Below are 15119 nucleotides of genomic sequence, written 5' to 3' on the forward strand. Positions count from 1 at the left end.
ACACACTCACATATACAGGCGATTGCGCTTGGGTTGCACTGCAGTGGTGGCAATATAATGAGAACTTATTTGTTGAATAATTTAATTTCTAGACGTACGATCGTAATGAAACTTTCAGACCTTAATGTTTAAATGTATGTGTCTCTAGTATTTGATATACGACTTTTACAAAGATGAGGGTGAGGGGGTGGATTTTGGGGTGGGGGGTAAATTTTAACAAAAACCGTAATTGTATAAAATGCATCTTAATATACATTTTAAATTTGGAGACTCTAGCTTGAAAGATGTAGGAGATATAATTTTTTAAGTGATCATCAATAAAGTTTTTTATCGATAAAAAAATATCGGAATGAGTTATCGTTTTTTAGTGATAAACTCGATATGCGCGCTGTATATACGGCCATTAAAAAAAAAGTTGAAGTCTCTAGCTCTTATATCTTCTGAAATCTACGCGTTCAAACATACTGACAGACGGACGGACGGACAGGGCAGGGACAGGATCAAGAATATATATACTTCGTGGGGTCTGCCACGCCTCCTTCTGCCTGTTACATACATTTCAACAAAACCATTATACCCATTTTCAATGGGTTCTGGGTATAACAAGTAAGAAAACTAGTCGAGAGCGCTCGACTAGGTACTACCCTGAACCAAACTAATAGAAAAGCACATTTAGTATGGTTCAAATTTCAATTTCGATGTATTTAAAAATATAAATGAAATAGAAAACTCATTTAATTAAATATATAAAAATTTTGAAACAATTAAAACAAGTAAGAAGGCTCTAGTCGAGACTGCTCGACTAGGGTCCCTCCAAGCTGATATTTTAATCATTCTATACTTAATTTATGCACATATACATACATACACATTCATCCGCACTCACGTATAAAAACGCGCTCTGCTAACTGCAGAAGCAGTAAGCAGCGACTGCGCTTGGGCTGCGCTAGAGTGTGAGCAATAGTATGAGAATTTATTGGGATGTGACAAGTGACAAGTGTCAGTGTAGTCAGTCAGTTACTGAAATATAAGCGCGCCTCTTCAATTCAAACCCAAAATCGTTCGCACAATTTTAAGTTGAGGTAGGCACACGCCAATGTTCATGTCGCATGTATACATACATAAACATACACACACGCATATATAAAGGCACAAAGGCAGTCAAATGCTTCAACAATGATCACCCCATCATTTGTGAGTATCGTGGCCCCTGCGTACACACAATCAAACATATGTATATATGCATGTGTGAGTAGTTCACAAGATCTACCAAATGCGAATTCGGGGCTCTGAAATCGCTACAGGCAGCAAGAGCTACGCACACAGGCACACAAATGCTCATAATACTTATAGCAACGGAGACTGTGTGTGTGCACGCTCTTCGCGAAAGCATTTTCACTATGAGCACCAACGCTTTCATACCCTTCCCACAAGTAATATCGAAAACACATATACATATTTTGTACGAGCTTGGCAAACGGTTTAAAGAGTTCGGTATACTCTTCACACAGAAGGGAAGGCATGGGTTCTTGCTGCGAAGAAATATCAATTTTCGTGAGCTGCTGCTTGTGCTCACATGCATACACACATATACACATTTGAGAGCATAGAGCATCGAGAGAGAGAGAGCAAGGGAAACATTGAGCATAGAAGGATCTTTTGTTCAACATTTGGCCATTTCGGTCGAGCGCGTGAAGCGAAATGATTGTGCTTTCGTATATTTTCGTTGCTCGAGCCTAAAAGTAATTTGCCGAGCGAATTTAAAGCCGTCTGGGGCGCTAAAGTCCCAGAAAAAGCGTGCAAAAAGCTTTCCACTAGTTGTCTAGTCTATGTGTTCTCTGGTTAGTGGTATGGTATACACGAGTATGCAAAAAATTTCAGCTCTCTAGCTCTTCTATCTTCTGAGATCTCGGCGTTCATACGGACAGACGGACAGGTCTATATCGACTCAGCTCGTCGTGCTGATCAAGAATATATATATTTTATGGGGTCTGCGATGATTCCTTCTGCCTGTTACATACTTTTTTACAAAAACATACCCTGATTTCCCATTTTCAATGGGTTCAGGGTATAAAAAAGAAATACGACGCGTTTTGGGTTTGAACCCGAGACCTCGCGATCGAGCGCCGTGCCTTCTACCATGACGCCACCCCTCTGCTCGAATGTTCAATGGCAAAACTGAAATAGATTCACTGATGCAACGCCATCTAGCAGAACTAAACGAAACTAACTGCTGATGTGATTCTAAGAATGTGCTAGAAGATGTTTGAATGTATGTGTGCACACGTATAGGAAAACTGCTGTTGCTGCAGCACGTGCGTTTGTTGATTGGCCAAACATTTTGTTATATTTTAACGTCGATTGACTAAACCGAATTTAATGAAACTTTCAGCATATGATCTACATATTCTATTGAATAATTGACAAATTTGAAAAAATTAAAAATCATTCAGAATTAGCTATAGTGGCGTCTGCCTTGATTAATAATGTTTTTGATCGATAACAAAATATCGGGAATAGTTATCGATTTTTAAAGATAAACTCGACATCCGCGCTGTATATACGGTCATTTAAAAAAAAAATCAAGTCTCTAGCTCATAAGATAAGATAAGGTTTTTAATCGATAATAAAATATCGGGAGTTATCGATTTTTAGTGATAAACTCGTTATGCGCGTGATACACACGGACCTAGGAAAAAGTATATATATTCTTGATCAGGGCGACGAGCTGAGTCGATATAGACCTGTCCGTCTGTCTATCCGTCCGTCCGTTCGTATGTATGAAAGCGTCAATCTCAGAAGGTATAAGAGCTAGAGACTTGAAATTTTTTTCCTAGGTCCGCGCATATCAAGTTTATCACTAAAAATCGATAACTACTCCTGATATTTTATTATCGATTAAAAACCTTATCGAAAGCTAGTTATTTAATTATAGCGCCTACATATTTAGATCTAGAGCTTTTATATGTAGATTCATGTGTATTTTATATAATTTCGGTTTTTGTTAAAATTTACCCTCCACCCCTAAATTCGACCCCTCACCCTCACCTTTGTAAATGGCGTATTTCAAGTAGTAGAGACTTGTGCTTTGGAATGTACATTCATTTGAACATTATGAGACTGAAAGTTTCATTAAGATTGGACGTTTTGAAAATAAATTATTCAAAAAATAAATTCGTATTCTATTGCCCATACTGCAGCGCAGCCCAAGCGCAGTCGCTGCTTACTGCGCAGTTAGCAGAGCGCGTTGTAAAACGTGCGTGTGTATGTATGTGTGCCTAAAAGAGGTGCAGAGTGAGTAGAATAGTCGAGCAGTCTCGACTATACTTTTTTTACTTGTTATAACCTGAACCCATTGAAAATGGGAAATCAGGGTAAAATGGATTTGTATGTATGTAACAGGCAGAAGGAGGCGTGGCAGACCCCACAAAGTATGTATATTCTTGATGAGGGCGACGAGCTGAGTCGATTTGGCCCTGTCCGTCTGTCTGTCCGTAAGTTTGTGCGCGTCGATTTCAGAAGATATAAGAGCTAGAGACTTCAATTTTTTTAAATGTCCGTATATAGCGCGCGCACGTCGAGTTTATCACTAAAAATCGATAACTCATCCCATTATTTTGTTATCGATAAAAAACCTTATCGAAAATCAGTTATAAAATTATATCTTCTACATCTTTAAAGCTAGAGTCTCCAAATTTTAAATGTATGTTACCACCCCTTTACCCTCATCTTTGTAAAAGTCGGATATCAAATACTAGAGACTTGTGCTTCGGTATATACATACATTTAAACATCATGATTACGTTCTGAAAGTTTCATTACGATCGTACGTCTAGAAATTAAATTATTCCACAAATAAGTTCTCATAATATTGCCAACACTGCAGCGCAACCAAAGCGCAAACGCCTGTATATGTGAGTGTGTGTGTGTGCGTGTATTTGTTTGCAGGAGTGCGTGTGTGATTGCTAATTATTATTGAAATATCAATTGCTTGTAGGGTTCAGGGGATCTCGTAGTCGAGCAGTCTCGACTAGAGCTTTCTTACTTGTTTCTTACTACTTTATTGTATGAACGTAACTGCCTTATATACTATTTCTTAGGTGGTAGGTATCAATACAAGATTAAGTATTTTAACTTATTCCATAAACCTAAATTAATATATAAAAGGTTTTATTACGGTCCGAAAAGGCTATCTTATAACGGATAGCCCAACCTAGCGATAATGATGGGTTATGTGCTTGTTTGTTTGGTACTGCAGATAACCATTTTATCTAATATCATAATTTTAGGATGAGTTATGCAGATTGTTGATTGTACATTGTTGGGTGAACACAAACTCAGACATACTCCCGGCCGTTGAACGATGGATCGATGTCGATCCGGAAATCATCTTGTCCAATTGCTGGGGCCGATATCCCGTCTGGTGTACTGGGTGTGGGTCCTGTTTGATTAAGCCATCTGTTAAAATATATAGCAATATACGACATGATGACGGAATGATTCATCTGTGAGATCCATTGTGGTAGTTGGATTTCAGTTGCTGGTATTAAGTGCATATTTTTAAGGTTTTTTGCCTCTAGTTGCTCTCTTGACTTATTTAGCGATGGATTTTGATGAAGTGGTTGTAGGCTTAAATTAGCGCATGTAAGGGTTAATAATCGCATGTAAGATGAATAAATGGTGCTTGTTGATGTGCTATGACCCGTTATGATCATATTAGCGTTACGGATATTACACCCTAACTTCATGATAAGGAGTCCAAACGGACAGGGCTATATCAACTCAGCTCGTTGCCCTGATCAAGAATATATATATTTTATGAGGTCTGGCACGCCTCCGTCTGCCTGTTACATACATTTTGACAATACCAGTATACCTACATTTCACATTTTCAATATAATTGAAAATAAACAAGAAAGAAAGCTCTAGTCGAGACTGCTCGACTACGAGATCCCCTGAACCCTCCAAGCAACTGATATTTCAATAATAATTAGCAAACACACACGCACACACACACACACTCATACAAACAAACACACGCACACACACACGCATACAAACAAACACATGCACACACATACACATACAAACAAACACACGCATACACACACACTCACATATACAGGCGATTGCGCTTGGGTTGCGCTGCACTGTTGGCAATATAATGACAACTTATTTGTTGAATAATTTAATTTCTAGACGTACGATCGTAATGAAACTTTCAGAACGTAATCATAATGTTAAAATGTATGTGTATGCCGAAGCACAAGTCTCTAGTATTTGATATACGACTTTTACAAAGATGAGGGTGAGGGGGTGGATTTAGGGGTGGGGGGTAAATTTTAACAAAAACCGAAATTGTATAAAATATATCTTTATATACATTTTAAATTTGGAGACTCTAGCTTGAAAGATGTAGGAGATATAATTTTTTAAGTGATCTTCGATAAGGTGTTTTATCGATAAAAAAGTATCGGAATGAGTTATCGTTTTTTAGTGATAAACTCGATATGCGCGTGATGTATACGGACATTTTAAAAAAAAGTTGAAGTCTCTAGCTCTTATATCTTCTGAAATCGACGCGTTCATACATACGGACGGACGGACAGACAGACGGACAGGGCCAAATCGACTCAGCTTCTCGCCCTGATCAAGAATATATATACTTTGTGGGGTCTGCCACGCCTCCTTCTGCCTGTTACATACTTTTAACAAAACCATTATACCCTGATTTCCCATTTTCAATGTGTTCAGGGTATAAAAACAAAATCAATTTTTCAATTATTTTCGATAAAAAAGTTATCGGATGATTTATCGAAAAAATAAGAGAAACTTGTACTGCGTATACTATTCGCACTATACACGATACATTCCAAATTTCAGTTTTCTAGCTTTTGTATAGTCTGAGATCGACGCACTCATACTAACGGACGGGTGGCCGGACGGACAGGTTATATCGACTAAGTTCGTCACCTTGATCAAGAATATTTATACTTTATGGGGTCTCCAACCCTCCTTCTGGCCGCTACATACATTTTCACAAAACCATTATACCCTGATTTCCCATCGATATTTGAAGTTAAGCTCTTGCCTTATATATTCTGAAATCGGATAGACACACAGTCGGACAGGCTGAACTCGTCGACCTGATCAGGAATATGTACAGCTGCGAAAAATAAAATAGCACCACTTGCATATTCAGAGTTTGAGGAGTTCTCCTGGACACATTTATCAATGTATTGATGTAATTTTTTCACTCAGATAAGCAGAAATTAATTAGTTATTACGGCAAAAAAGAATTATCACAAAAATATTCATAGTTTTTATATAATTCAAAAAATTCTCAAAAAAGCCGAAAAAATGCCGAAAAAAATAATAGCACCACTTTTTCATTTTGCGCTAAAAATTATTTAAAAAATTAAAATGAGTAAAAACTTTTAATTTATAGTTAATGACAAATGAAAATAAATATACTCCCTTAAGTTTAGCATTTATTTGATTTGCCTTTGCTAGCAATTAGGGCTGCTCAACGCCCAGACATGGATTCAACCAAGTCCTGACATCGTTTAAAGGGAATTTTAGCTCAGGACTCCTAAGCGACTTCCCAAAACTTTTTTGCATTGCTTGTATTACATTCAGAAACTATTTTCTGTCATCTGCCCACAAATTTTCGATTAGATTTAGGTCCGCCGGCTGTGCAGGTTAGTCGATTGAGTTCTCCTGGAACCATTCCTTGGCTTTCCTTCCGGTGTTTTTGGGATCATTGTCTTGCTGGAAGACCCATTTTAGTGGTATATTGTATCCAGCATCTCTTATTCCAATATATCAACATAAACATGTCGGTCAGTTATGGTTTTGATCCAATGAATTGGGCCTACACTATAGTACAAAAAGCAACACCATACCCTTACATTTGATCCTCCACCTTTAATGGTTTTTGTTGTACGTCTAGGGTTGAATTGCAAGTTCTGTGGACTTCTAACGTTGGACCGCGATCCCTTTCCACCAAACATTATCATCTTACTTTCATCAAGCCAAAGAATGTTGCTCTATTCCTGCGCAGACCAATATTTGTGATCCTTTGCCAATGCCATCCGTTTAGAAATGTGTTTTCTATTCAAATATGGTACTTTTCTTGAACGGAAAGCATTTAAATCGTAATGTTTTAAGTATTTCCGTACTGTTTGGTCTATTGCTGATATGTTTAGGTCCTTTTTCAGTTGAGTAGCCGACTTAAAAGGAGCTTTTTTACTCACGCGAATGAGTCAAGTCATCTGTTGCTAGGTCATAACTCAACGCTGTCCGCACTTTTCACCAAATTTTGTAAATTTTTTAATTAAAATAGATATATAAACAACAAATCTCATAAATAAGTGCTTTTGAAGATATGTAACTCTGCTAAAAATACAGGTTTTCACTCGAAAAGTAGTAGTGGTGCTATTATTTTTTTCGGCATTTTTTCGACTTTTTTGAGAATTTTTTGAATTATATAAAAACCATGAATATTTTTGTAATAATTCTTTTTTGCCGTAATAACTAATTAATTTCTGCTTATCTGAGTGAAAAAATTACATCAATACATTGATAAATGTGTCCAGGAGAACTCCTCAAACTCTGAATATGCAAGTGGTGCTATTTTATTTTTCGCAGCTGTATACTTTGTGGGGTCTGCCACGTCTTCTACATAGAATCCAAGAAAACCAATTGTTATTTTCAACGGGTTTGGCTTATAAAAATCGCAGACTATAGCTTTAAAGATATATTAGATACATAACGGATTTTCATATAGGTTTCAATCGATAACAAAATGACGGGAATAGTTGAGAGTCTTGGGTCAAAGATGGTGGTGTAGCGTGGGACCATATGAAATATGTCAGGCTGACGTCAGAGTAGCTGCGAAAAGCGATGCGATGCTATAAGCGAGAATTATCACAGCGATCTGCAAGGCTATGATTGCGAGTAAAAGATTTCCGCAAAGAGTTAAACATTGCGATGCTCTAATTTTAATCCCAATCGCAATCATAACCGCAATGGATTCAAATGAATAGATTTTCATATCAGCAGAGGTAAATGTTTTATAGAAAAAAAAGAAAAAAAAAAACAAGTAAGAAGACTCTAGTCGAGACTGCTCGACTAAGCGATACCCTGAACCCTCCAAGCTGATATTCTTATCATTCTGCACTTCTTTTATGCACGCACACATACATACACATGCATCCACCCTCACCCGCCCGTGCTCTGCTAACTTCGCAGTAAGCAGCGACTGCGTTTGGGCCGCGCTGCAGTGTGGAATTTACTTGGTGAATAACTTCTTTTGTAAGCACACGATCTTAATGAAATTTTCAGGGCGTAATTATATTGTGTGAGGAGCAATATAGGTATGCACGTATTAGTGTATATGAACGTACGTATTTGCTGTGCGTTTATATGCATATACGTGCATATATATGTTGCTCCACACAGCGACGCGAATACTGTAGGAGCGACTCTCGCACTGGAAAGGGGGTCAAAGTCCTGTTAGAGGCGGTCTCTTTCGCTCCTACAGATTCAGCAATGGGTTCGCTATAAAACCTAAATTCACAAGTGACTAATTATTATCGCAGGGGCTTCAACAAATAAATTTGTTGGCACGAGTCCACAGTCAGCTGAAACTAGCCCAGCTTAGACTCGGGATAAACCGAAGGTTCGTTACAACTGGCTATATTGCTCCTCACAACGCACACACATACACATACAAATAAACACACGCATACCCACACACAGGCATATACAGGCGATTGCGCTTTGGTTACGCTGCAGTGTTGGCAATATAATGAGAACTTATTTGTTGAATAATTTAATTTCTAGACGAACGATCGTAATGAAACTTTCAGAACGTAATCATAATGTTAAAATGTATGTGTATACCGAAGCACAAGTCTCTAGTATTTGATATACGACTTTTACAAAGATGAGGGTGAGGGGGCGGATCTAGGGGTGGGGGGTAAATTTTAACAAAAACCGAAATTGTATGAAATGAATCTTAATATACATTTTAAATTTGGAGACTCTAGCTTGAAAGATGTAGGAGATATAATTATTTAAGTGATCTTCGATAAGGTTTTTTATCGATAAAAAATATCGGAATGAGTTATCGTTTTTTAGTGATAAACTCGATATGCGCGCTGTTTTTACGGACATTTTAAAAAAAAAGTTGAAGTCTCTAGCTCTTGTATCTTCTGAAATCGACGCGTTCAAACATACGGACAGACGGACGGACGGACGGACGGACGGACAGACAGACGGACAGGGCTAAATCGACTCAGCTCGTCGCCCTGATCAAGAATATATATACTTTGTGGGGTCTGCCACGCCTCCTTCTGCCTGTTACATACATTTTAACAAAACCATTATACCCTGATTTCCCATTTTCAATGGGTTCATGGTATAAAAACAAAACTATGTTAATAAATAAATGAAAATTGTTATAAACAAGTAAGAAAGCTCTAGTCGAGACTGCTCGACTACGAGATCCCCTGAACCCTACAAGGAACTGATATTTCAATAATAATTAGCACACACACACGCACACACACACACACACACACACACACGCGCATACAAACAAACACACGCACACACATACACATACAAACAAACACACGCACACACACACACATACATAGGCGATTGCGCTTGGGTTGCGCTGCAGTGTGGCAATATAATGATAACTTATTTGATGAATAATTTAATTTCTAGACGTACGATCGTAATGAAACTTTCAGAACATAATTATAATGTTTAAATGTATGTGTATACCGAAGGACAAGTCTCTAGTATTTGATATACGACTTTTACAAAGATGAGGGTGAGGGGGTGGATTTAGGGGTGGGGGGTAAATTTTAACAAAAACCGAAATTGTATAAAATTCATCTTAATATATATATTAAATTTGGAGACTCTAGCTTGAAAGATGCAGGAGATATAATTTTTAAACTGATCTTCGATAAGGTTTTTTATCGATAAAAAAGTATCGGAATGAGTTATCGTTTTTTAGTGATAAACTCGATATGCGCGTGATATATACGGACATTTTAAAAAAAAGTTGAAGTCTCTAGCTCTTATATCTTCTGAAATCGACGCGTTCATACATACGGACGGACGGACGGACGGACGGACAGACAGACGGACAGGGCTAAATCAACTCAGCTCGTCGCCCTGATCAAGAATATATATACTTTGTGGGGTCTGCCACGCCTCCTTCTGCCTGTTACATACTTTTAACAAAACCATTATACCCTGATTTCCCATTTTCAATGGGTTCAGGGTATAAAAAAAACAAAAACTTTTCATCCACTAAATAAAAGCCGCTTGAAAGTAGAATTTCATGATGTGCAAATTTAAAACTTTGTCCTGAAAAATTTTTAATTACACTGGAATGTCCATCAATACATTCGATTCTTTTTTAAAGAAAATTTATAAGTGTTGGACAAATTTTGTTGTTAATCCCATAACGCCGTTTGAAAAACTTTATAATGAGATAATTTATAAACATTTATTTATTTTATCAGTAATTTTTTCAATTTATTTCTTAATAATTATTTTTTATTTTCTTGATCTTTTTGCTCTGCGTGGTGCAGAAAAATGGGAAAGAACAACCTTTTGAAATTCCATTCAGCAAATCAATTTTTTTTCTAGTCCATCGTGTTCATAAATAGGAGAAGGCTCTCAAAAAAAAAAAAAAATAAATAAAAAATAATAATAATAATAATAAAACAAGTCAACAAGGCCTTTGGTGCATTATTGGGTCTTTTTAAAACAATATTGACTCAAAATAAGGCTACGAAGTTTATGTACCAGTATCTGGTGCTCAATCTCTTCTTTTCAAGCGACCTTTACTTGTACCCGTTTCGGGACTGGCCCCGAAGATTTTTATATTATCTATACACTGAACCCATTAAAAATGGGAAATCAGGTTATAATGGTTTTGTTAAAAAGGCATCCGTTGGGGTCCGTGTCGCAAATATCCGTTGATTTTTAAAAAACATATTGACCCAACTGAGCGAGTGGTTTGTTGTTGAAGTTTTACAATTATCTGACGTTTTGTTGAACATGAGGAATTCACAGCATTGTTTCAATGTGATAACATATGTGTTCATATGTGTAAGGATCAGAATCCATCTTGATGAATTTTAATTGATATTTTTGTGATCAAGTTGTACACCTCCAGTATTTCTGTGGATATAATATATATATTGAACACAGCGTGAATGTTTACAATGGCTCCTTCGGCTTGCATCATTTTATATAATTGGAGTACATTTCCATTCGTACTAGGAGCTGGTTGTCCTATTTTTAAATGATTCTTCATTTGCTCCATTTGATCTCGGAGTTGGCCTGGTGATAGTAACAATGGGCTAAATGTGTTGTGTCGAAAATCCGTAAGTACCTTTATAAGTTCCCTTCGCATTCGTTAATGTTAGTTGCGTTTTCAGAAATATATATGTCGGAGACACATTTATTTTATTCGAACGATCTGTCATGATGACACTCTAAGAATGTAGCGAATCCCAACTTGCGCGTAACACTGTATGAGCTCAACTAACTCTTATTCTCGCATCAGTACCTGCTTGTGTTGCTTTTCAAACGCAAGTTGGACTACACTCAGCGACAGCGCGACACCGCCGTCGCCTCGCTCAAAGGGCGCCACCGATATTCATAATTCTTGGAATTTCTAAATAATTTCATAATAGACCAAATATATTGCACAGCAGCAGGCCAATCTTTCCAGGTTTTGCAAAGGTTGAGTCCGCCAGTGGTATGTTGCTTGGTACCCAAAATATGTTGTTTATTTTGTGGTTTGGTTGATCCGCCACAATATGTGGTAACACGAATGCCTCTACTCGTGTCGTGTAACTTTCGATTTGAGATTTTAGGAGGACTTCGACCCTGGATTTTATTGAACTAGGGTTTCCTCTGATCCCTTCGATTCGCATGGTTGAGTTTTTGATTGCAAGTGGTAATGTTTTTACAGCTTTTTCAGAAATCATGTTTATTTGAGAGCCTGAATCCAGGAGTGTTCTAAAGCTTCCATATTGGCCGTTGTTTCCATGCACTTCGACTCGAGCAGTGGCGAGCAACACATAATTATCTTTTGTACTTTGTGCTGCAGCGGTTATTTTTAACGTCATCTTTGTTCTCCAGATGTAGCAACGTATTATGTATTTTGTCGCACTTCATGTAGTTGCGTAGGAAGCATGATTTTGCCATATGATTGGGCCGCAGACAGTTTAAGCAGTTTACCTTTTTCTGTTGAGGCAGACGCACATATCCTTTGATTTTCTTTATTGATGTATTGCTTCCCTCCTATCACTTCCAGTGCCAATAATCTCTGTTCCAAGAAGTCTAGGAATTCCTTGATGGGTTGTAGTTTTCTTTTGCCTTTGATGGATTGCAAATATAGTACATGAGTAGTCCTTTCCAATTTTTCCGCCAGTAGCACTAGCAAAGGTGGATCCCAATTGCTGACTTCTATGCCACCATTTCTCAACGTTGCTAACGTTTCTTGAATAATGTGGTGGAAACTCTTTATAGATGATGCATGTCACTGGCGGTTGATCCAAAAGTTTGTGCAGAGTCGTTGTCGTCAAGACTCGCTTGTTGTCAAAGCGCTCTTCAGCATAGTCCAGTCGGTTTCATCGTTGGACTCTGTGAGATCCAAATGTCTGACCAGTCTTTCAGCATCTCAAGATATATTTGATTTTAAATACTACATTTTTGTACCCTGAACCCGTTGAAAATAGGAAATCAGGGTATAATGATTTTGTAAAAGTATGTAACAGGCAGAAGGATGCGTGGCACTAAAAAACGATAACTCATTCAGCTAGAGTCTCCAAATTTAAAATGTATATTAAGATGCATTTTATACAATTTCGATTTTTGTTAATACTCCTATGTCTACCCACTCACCCTAATATTTGTAAAAGGCGTATTTCAAATACTAGAGACTGTGCTTAGGAATGTGCATACATCTGAACATTATGATTAAGTTTTGATAGCTTCATTCGATCGTATGAACTGAAAATTTTTTAAAAATGTCCATGTATAGCGCGCGCATATCGAGTTTATCACTAAAAAACGATAACTCAATCCAATATTTTTTATCGATAAAAAACCTTATCGAAAATCAGTTAAAAAATTATCTTTAAAGCTAGAGTGTCCAAAGTTTAAATATATATTAAGAAGCATTTTATTCAATTTCGGTTTTTGTTAAAATTTACCAACTATATTCACCCCTTCACCCTCATCTTTGTAAAAGTATATCGTATATCAAATACTAGAAACTTGTGCTTCGGTATATACATACATTTAAACATTATGATTACGTTCTGAAAGTTTCATTACGATCGTACGTCTAGAAATTAAATTATTCATCAAATAAGTTATCATTATATTGCCAACAGAAATAAGTTCTCATTATATTGCCAACACTGCAGCGCAGCCCAAGCGCAATCGCCTGTATATGTGCGTGTGTGTGCTTGTGTTTGTTTGTATGTGCATGTTTTTTTTTTTTTTTATATTCGTTTATTGACAATTTTAATACAAGATGCAAGTTGCGTGGTGGCTAGGGTAGTGCGCGATGCTTGCGGGACGGCCGTAAAGCATTGCTTCGCAAGCACTGTGCGCTACTTTAGCCTGGGACAGCTCGACTTCTCATTCGCTCGACTCTGCGGAGCTCCATCATCACTGTGGCCGCGAAGGTGCTTGTTAGTTCCCAAGCTTCCTCCGATTTCAGCATGGCGTTGACAATGTTGTCCGCTCTGATGGAGCGGCCCCCTGCCTCTTCCAGACGACGCCTTTCCTCCAGGAACCGTCCACATTCGAAAAGAATGTGGTTGGCGTCTTCCACATGCCCCCGCTCGCACCAGGGGCACTCGTCAGATTCCTCGTGGCCAAAGCGCTTCAAATAGCTCCGAAAGCATCCATGTCCCGAGAGGATCTGCGTTAGGTAGAAGTTTACCTCGCCGTTTTGCGGTTGATCCATGGTTCATGGTTGTGCGTCCACCGCCCTTTAGCTGAGCTATTCCACTTTCTTTGCCATCGTGCAATGCTGTTCGCCCTGATAGCGTTGAGTCGCGCAGGCGCGTGCGAATTCCGCTCCACGTCTTCGGCGACCAAGTACTCCAGTGGTACCATACCAGCTATAAAGAGCCCCGCGTCATCGGAGATAGTTCTGAAAGCGCAGCTGACTCTAATTGCGCTCAGTCTGTAGATCGCGCAAATGCCCCGGCTGTAGCTCGGCGTTGCCATCGCTCTTGCCCATATGGGCGCAGCATAGAGGATGACGGACCTAATGACGCTCATTAGAAAAAGACGTCGTTGCTGTTTAGGTCCCCGCGTGTTAAGCATAATTCTCGAGAGAGCTCTACAACAATCAGCAGCCTTTTTTTGCACATACTCTAAGTGCTCGCGGAAAGTTAATCTTGTGTCTATCATGACACCAAGATACTTTATCGCCCTCTTTGACGCAATGGTGACGCTGCCGATCTTTATATTGGCAGTTTCCACTCTTTTGCGACTGCTGACTAGGACAACTTCAGTTTTGTGTGCCACTAGCTCGAGCCCAGCTCCAGTCAACCAGCTTCGTATGCGATTGATACTTTCGCTGCACAGATCCTCTGTATCTTTGAACTCCTTTCCTATGACTACGATAGCTACATCATCAGCAAAGCCGATGGTGTGCGCACCTGTTGGTAGTTCCAAGCGCAGTACGCCGTCGTACATGATATTCCATAGGAGAGGCCCCAGCACTGAGCCTTGGGGTACTCCAGCTGACACTGTATGAGTTTGGGGACCCTCACTCGTATTGTATACCAGTGTTCTTCCTCTGAAGTAACTCTTTATTGTTTCTTTAAGATATTTAGGGATATTATATTGTGAAGCGCATTCAGTATCATATCTCAACTAGCTGTATTGAAGGCATTCTTTACGTCCAGGGTCGCACTAATGCAGTATTGCTTCGTCCCATGCTTCCATCTTGTGCCACGGATGGCGGAAGTGGCCAGACCAACATCTTTGTTTAGCGCATCCGTTGTTGACCGGGCCTTCCGGAATCCAAATTGATTTGGTGACAGGCCTCC

At 38.6% G+C, this 15119-nt stretch overlaps 1 long non-coding RNA gene across 1 annotated transcript in view; it reads left to right on the plus strand.

Annotated features, from left to right (window-relative positions):
* Window positions 1–2925, plus strand: part of LOC149091999 (uncharacterized) — a 133602-nt gene extending 130677 nt beyond the window's left edge. The window contains exon 2 of the long non-coding RNA XR_016196435.1: window positions 2838–2925. This is a non-coding gene — a long non-coding RNA (uncharacterized LOC149091999). The remainder of the gene's footprint in view (window positions 1–2837) is intronic.
* The last annotated feature ends 12194 nt before the right edge of the window (window positions 2926–15119 follow it).

The sequence above is a fragment of the Drosophila navojoa genome, chromosome 3, assembly GCF_054131105.1.
Source record: "Drosophila navojoa isolate 15081-1374.11 chromosome 3, UAZ_NAV_1.0, whole genome shotgun sequence".
NCBI classification, from domain to species: Eukaryota; Metazoa; Arthropoda; class Insecta; order Diptera; family Drosophilidae; genus Drosophila; species Drosophila navojoa.